The sequence below is a fragment of the Cibotium barometz genome, chromosome 23 (assembly GCF_041138505.1).
Source record: "Cibotium barometz isolate CiBa-2024 chromosome 23, ASM4113850v1, whole genome shotgun sequence".
Lineage (NCBI taxonomy): Eukaryota > Viridiplantae > Streptophyta > Polypodiopsida > Cyatheales > Cibotiaceae > Cibotium > Cibotium barometz.
In genome coordinates, this window is record NC_141068.1 from 34,712,025 (window position 1) to 34,718,632 (window position 6,608).

Below are 6,608 nucleotides of genomic sequence, written 5' to 3' on the forward strand. Positions count from 1 at the left end.
TATATGCAGTGTCACCGGTGGCTAGATAGCTGAACAAACCCCCTCAATACCCCAAACCAAAGAGCGCACACACCCAGCCACCTAGACAGAAAATGTGTACATATACACAAACCGACATGCTTGGGGAACATGTGAGGGTGCACAAACAAATCAGATTCGTAGGGATGCAACACAGTGTTTGAGTCTAGCAAAACATATGTAAACTTAGTACTAAGTAGAGCAATATTACATTAATTAGGCGTGTCGTCTCTAGAGTTCATTAGACGCCTCCTTCGAGGGACGCAAAAGGATTCACAAACGGGCATGGGATTAAGCTTGTGTGGTTCAGATGTACTGTCTCTGCTCTAGTAGGCACTAGAGTATTCTGATGATTAGAAATGAGAAATGAAGAGCTGGCGTTGGTCGTCCTCTTCGTCAACAGATTAGTATGATTGCTGGTTACAAATTGTGCAGGAGGCACGATCAGGTGGTGGTGCGATCTAGGATCAATTACATGTGTTGCTAATATACGGATCAATTATGGGTGGTATAAATGTCGAAGAGGTGGTGGGCACGGCATATAAATGTTGAAGAGGTGGGCCGAAAATATTGAGCAAAGGCAAATGTGGTCAGCGAGGGGGAGGGCGTGAGGTACTCCTTCCTCGCATGTGAATGATGCTAAGTTGAGCTGCTGCATGTGAATGCTTTGGGCGCACGTGTGCGCGTCGATGTACGTGACGTCGAAACCTTCACCATCCTCGCATTTTTGCACCTGCTTCAAGGCCAGGCAGCCTTAGTGAGCGCATCTGAAGTGGCTCTTGCAAAATTATAGGCAAGATTTAGGAATCAGAACTATTGAAAAATCCACTTAAAATCCTAGATAAATGTGCAGACCATGGCTAGCAGCTGTTTGCATGAGATTCGAACAATATATATTCACCATATTTACTTACCTCTTGTATTTGATGCCCTGGATGTTCTTTTTCACCTGCAACTGGCCATTACTCTGGTCCCAAAGTACTACTACTCTTTAACAGCTCGATAAAGCATAAGGTCTCTTATTGCATAAGAGCTATTGTACTGATAGATATATCTTAGTGCATAAGAGCTATTGTACTGATAGATAAGGTCTCTTATTGCATAAGAGCTATTGTACTGATAGATATATCTTAGTGCATAAGAGCTATTGTAGAGAAAGAGATCATCTCTTTTGGATGCATAAAAATCTCATGCATGCATTAGAGAGCTTTTATGCATTGGAGCTCTTGATGAATGCATTAAGTTCTCTCTTATGTAAGGATAAGTTTGCATAACAAATCTAATGCATTAGAGCTCTTGATGCATGCATGAAAATCTCTCTTATGTAAGGGATAAGTTTGCATGAGAGATGTAATGCATGCATCAAGAGCTTTATTTAAGGCATTAGAGCTATATGCAAGACTCTAGGTCTATGTATGCCCAAGAATAAGAACCTCTATGCAAACATAAACTGCATAAATCCTAATTAAAAATAATATGTTTCAAGGGTGTAAGATAAGCATGAAAATATTTAAAAAATGAGGATAGAGCGATTAGTCTTACCTCAAGAAAAAAGGGGCTAATGTGTTGAGCACCGTGCGAGCAATCACATAAAGGGAGAGAAATCAAACTTGGTTAAACTCGTAATAAAATAGTTTTTCTACCTACCTTTGTGTAAAAGAAATATTATTATTTTTATAATATCAACTAACCAAATCCCGAAGTAGTTTTGAAGATCCCTAGAAAACAAAACAAAAAACCACAATGTCTTCATGTAAAAAAAAGGATAGCAAAATCACTAAGATAGATCTCGTGTAAGCCCTATGCATAGAACTCAACTTATGCATAATATGCATAGAGTTGATACAAAATCTATTATGCATATGATGTATGCTATCATGCAGCAGCTTATGCAAATATGCATAGATCTTATATATAATAGCTCTTTGCACATACCTGTCTATGCATTACGTTGTATGTGTCGAGCTTATGCATTACATCCAGGCATAGATCTTTGCCTAGATCTTCCCTTAATTCTCTTTGTATGAGCTCCATGTATATAAATTTGTATATGGCTCTATGTAAAGAGCTCCATGCATATGTCTATGCATATGTTGTATGCAATGAGATGTATGTGGGGCGCTATTTGCTTATATCTCTTTAGATAGCCCACTGCATAGCAGAACTACTGTAAAATTATAGGCGAGATTTACGAATCAGAACTATTGAAAAATCCACTTAAAATCTTAGATAAATGTGCAGACCACGGCGAGCAGCTGTTTGCATGAGATTCGAACAATATATATTCACCATATTTACTTACCTCTTGTATTTGATGCCCTGGATGTTCTTTTCGCCATACTTCCGCCAAATATAGCGGTCCAAGTGCTCCACTGGAATGCGCACAGTCTGCTTCCACACAGGTTTCCTACGCTTCCTAACTAATCGACTGCTGGCAGAGCCTAGTGCTGCACCTTGCAAGTTCTCATGACTCTAGTCCCCTAATACCGAAGTACTACTACTCTTTAACAGCTCGATAAAGCGGTTCATATGCTCCACAATCTCAAGCGAGCCCTGGAGTAAAACGGACCGCATCTGGATTCGGTCATCATCGCCCAGCAGGCTGCCCGTGGGCACTGATTCCACCTTTTCTTGCAGGCTTCCTGCCAGCTCCAAGCCCCGTGCCACCACCCTCCTAAGCTCGTCTTCACAGGTCAACTCTTCCTGACGATCCATTATTCGAATACCTGCTCTCAGTCTCTGACAGAAGACTGCCACAGGCGGCTACATGCATGCTGCATGGCCTGTGTGTGTAGAAGGAAGCCCTCACAAGTCAACACTGCTCACATGTCCAGAGACTCCAGACCACTAGCAAGACAAATCAGTACCTCAGATAAGGCCGGATCCACACGGTCCGACGACTGAGCAATAGATACTAGCAAGACAAATCAGTACCTCAGATAAGGCCGGATCCACACGGTCCGACGGCTGAGCAATAGATTCTTTTTTTCAACCCTTATAGTTAAAGGCAACGCTTTTTTTTTTTTTCAACGTTTAGGCTCAACCGGGATTTAGAGTCCAAAATCACTAGAAATCATACAAATGCAGGGATTTACAACTAAGGCCCAGTTCACAGTGAAGCGGCGGAAAACACACTCAAAAATGAGCAATTCCAGGTGGAAAAGTTAAAAAATGCACACTTCCGCCACCCGAGTGTTCACACAGAGGCGGAAGGAAGACTGCACTAATTTTCTTCCGCCGCCCAGTGTGAACCTTTCGGGCGGCGGAAGAAAGAATAAAACAAAAACATGGAAAGTAGAGCCAAGAGTTGATTGGTGCCAACATGGCACTTTTTGCCAAGTTGGAGGGTGGAAGAAGTTTGTTCCAAGGGGGGAGGGTTGGAACAAAACTCCCTTTTTTCTTCCACGATGTGGCACCTCTCAACCTTCTCTTCCGCCGCTCTATGTGAACACTAATGTCCATATGGCAACTTTTTGTTGGCTTCTACACTTTTTAAATTCCTTCCGCCGCCTTATGTGAACTGGGCCTAACACGTACAAATTTCATCCCTTACTATTTAAGGTAACGTCCAATTCCGACCCGGATCTATGAATTTCAGCCGAGAAAAACACACGGGGCTTATGTGAGCACTGGTTCTGCAAACTCTTTGTGCATGCATGTGTTTGTAGGCTTTGTGTCGGTGCAGTGAGGTTTCCCCATTAGAAAATGAGGACCTCTTTAATCCATTGACACCAGTTTGGTAACATCACCTATTACGTGGATATCTTTAAAATGTTTTTCCAAGCTATATCTATGATGAATTTTAGATGGCATATTCTTTGCATTTACCTTCTCATCCTACTTCCTATGACTTGAAAGCCATTACAAAAATTTAGTACTCACCCTAGTATATATTTAGAATGATGTCTAAAGGTAACAAGATCGTATATGATTTAAAAGTGACATTGATAAAATTCTATTTACAACCCATATGAAAGAACATTTTTAAATATGTAAATGAAGTTAGTTATATTGTCACTTTTTTAAAGGGAGAATACATACATATATATTTATAGAAATAAAACTGAGTACATCCAGTAGTTCAACCCCTTAAAAATATAAGTTGCGACCAACATGAAAGTTAACCCAACTGAAAAACCAACCCGTCGATGACATAAAACAACGTGCTTTTAGGATAAATTATGTATTATGGAAGGACATCCCTTCAGGATCTTTCCCCTCTCATTGCTATTAGCCATGTCCCTTCAATTTTCAGATTGGATTCCATGAGCATCCTCTACCCATGCCAAGACTTGTGATTGTCATTAGCCAGTTCCTTGTTATCACCCAGCTAGTTGAGTTGTTCCTCAATTTCAAATGGTAATAAAGGTTGGACCCTTTAGCAGTATGCACCAATATCTCAGTATTATTATTAGAAGCCCCCATAGACCCTAAAAATATTTCCTTATCTACATTGTACTATTGGAAGTAATTTGATCAATTCTACTAATCAGTGGTTGTATCGTATTTAAAAATTTTGATAAAATAAATACACAATTGAAAACTTTAAAATCATCAAAATGCTATCCGATACCACTCCCTACTTGTCCTTGAAAAGATGTGTAATCTCTTTGAGCAATTTATTCATCGAAAATTTCTACATTGGAGGGAAGAATACATGTATAAATTTTCATGTCTAGGGTAAAGTGCATGACATGATAAAATAAATCATCTTTCCATTTATATAATTCAAAATCAAAAGGTTAAATAATAGAGTTACATGTTCAATCTACTAACCAATGTCAGAGCTTCATGTGATCTCTCTTTTTATCTCTCATTGACACACACACACACACACACACATAAACACATACAAAAGCAATCATTTAGGGTCTTTTCCTACCTAGTCTATTATACACACGTATGGTCCTTTGCTACCTTTTGACTGCCTGTCTTTTATTTTTTAGGTTATCTTGACATCATATATAACTTTTTGGTCTCATCATGGACCCTTTTTGTTCTTATATAGATGTTGGCAACATATTTCTTTCTTTATGTCTCTCTTTTTGACTCTTTTGTGTCTTTTATAGATGTTCACATCATATTTCTTTCTTTTTTCTCTCTTTCATAGATGTTGACAATAACTCTCTCTCTCTCTCTCTCTCTCTCTCTCTCTCTCTCTCTCAAATAAAATCACAACTTACACATGCAACAATTCACTCGCTAATCAATCAAACCATGAGTCATTCTTGCATTAATAAAAATGATCATACTTTGTGATGCCATTTTGACACCTTGAACACAAAAATGATGTGCAATAGTGACAGTTGATTAATCAAACCAAGTAATACATTAAAAAACACACCTGATCATACTTTTTGAGACCATTTTGATGTATTTTTGTGTTGCACTTTGTTTCCATCATGAATTAAATGTTATTTATAAAAACAGTAACATTATTCATAATATTGAATATAAAAACGTTGAACATTAATTTGTAAAGCTACTATTATTACTTGAACACTTTCATAAACATTGAACACAGTTGATATGTATTGAACACATTTCTTAAACACTTCGATACACACTAAACACAGTTGATACATATTGAACACATTTCTTAAACACTTTGATACACATTGCACACAAAAATATGCATTGAACACGTTAAATGGTAAACTTGAAGTTGTAGAGCTATTGTTGTTACCATAATATCGTGAAACACATCAATAGACATTGATAATGAGTATACGATTGGTTAACTTGAATTTGTAGAGATATTATTATTTTGTGAACACATTGGTACACCTTGTATATCTTGTAAGAACGTGTATCCTTGCATGTAAACCTTAGTTCTATGAAGATGATATAGAAACACAACCCAAAAAATTAAAAAAAAGGCTATATAAAATAAGAAATCTCTTATGGGTAACAAATATATGAGATTCTCTTTGAATCAAATGTAGTAGAAAACTTGACATCAAAATATAGTTAAAGGCACCCATGAAAGCAAAACTTAAGACATAAAATTGTGGTGACCATACCTAGTCCTAAAACTAGTCTTGAAGATATCCTCTTGTTTTGAAGTCTTGATGTGCTGACAATAACTGGATCGCAGGTCTTCTAAGAAAAAAAACTTTTCTTTAGCCATTTTACTAAGAAGATCTTCTATGTGAGGTATAGGATATTTTATTTTTAATGGTCTATCTCTTTAATCTTCCATAATCCACACATAAATCATATGTGTCATCCTTTTTTTATTGAAAGATAGATGGTGCACCCCAAGGAGGAAAGGTTAGGTCTTATGATACTTTTCTTGATAAGATCATCTAGTTTTAATTTTAACTTAGAATATTCTTAATTGGTTAAGCTTTTATATATGCTAAACAGATCCTAAAATAGTTTCAACCACATGATTTCAAGGTCTAGCATGAGGTAATGTAGGTAAAACATCAAGAAATACATTTTTAAAATTTTCTAATAGTTTATTCTCATATGGGGAATGCTCTTGTTCTTATTGTATTTCCTTAGCCATGACTAACATGATCTTGTAGCCCATCCTGTTCCTCTAACTCGATTCATTCGTCAAATATGTGTTGCATTACATACCT

At 37.4% G+C, this 6,608-nt stretch overlaps 1 long non-coding RNA gene across 1 annotated transcript; it reads right to left on the reverse strand.

Moving 5' to 3' along the window:
• Window positions 1–246: 246 nt before the first annotated feature.
• LOC147625886 (uncharacterized) lies at window positions 247–2,795 on the reverse strand. Its single transcript, XR_015268815.1, has 2 exons — window positions 2,321–2,795; window positions 247–751 (listed from the first exon to the last, which is right to left on the reverse strand). It is a non-coding gene; the product is annotated as an uncharacterized LOC147625886 (long non-coding RNA).
• Window positions 2,796–6,608: the final 3,813 nt, after the last annotated feature.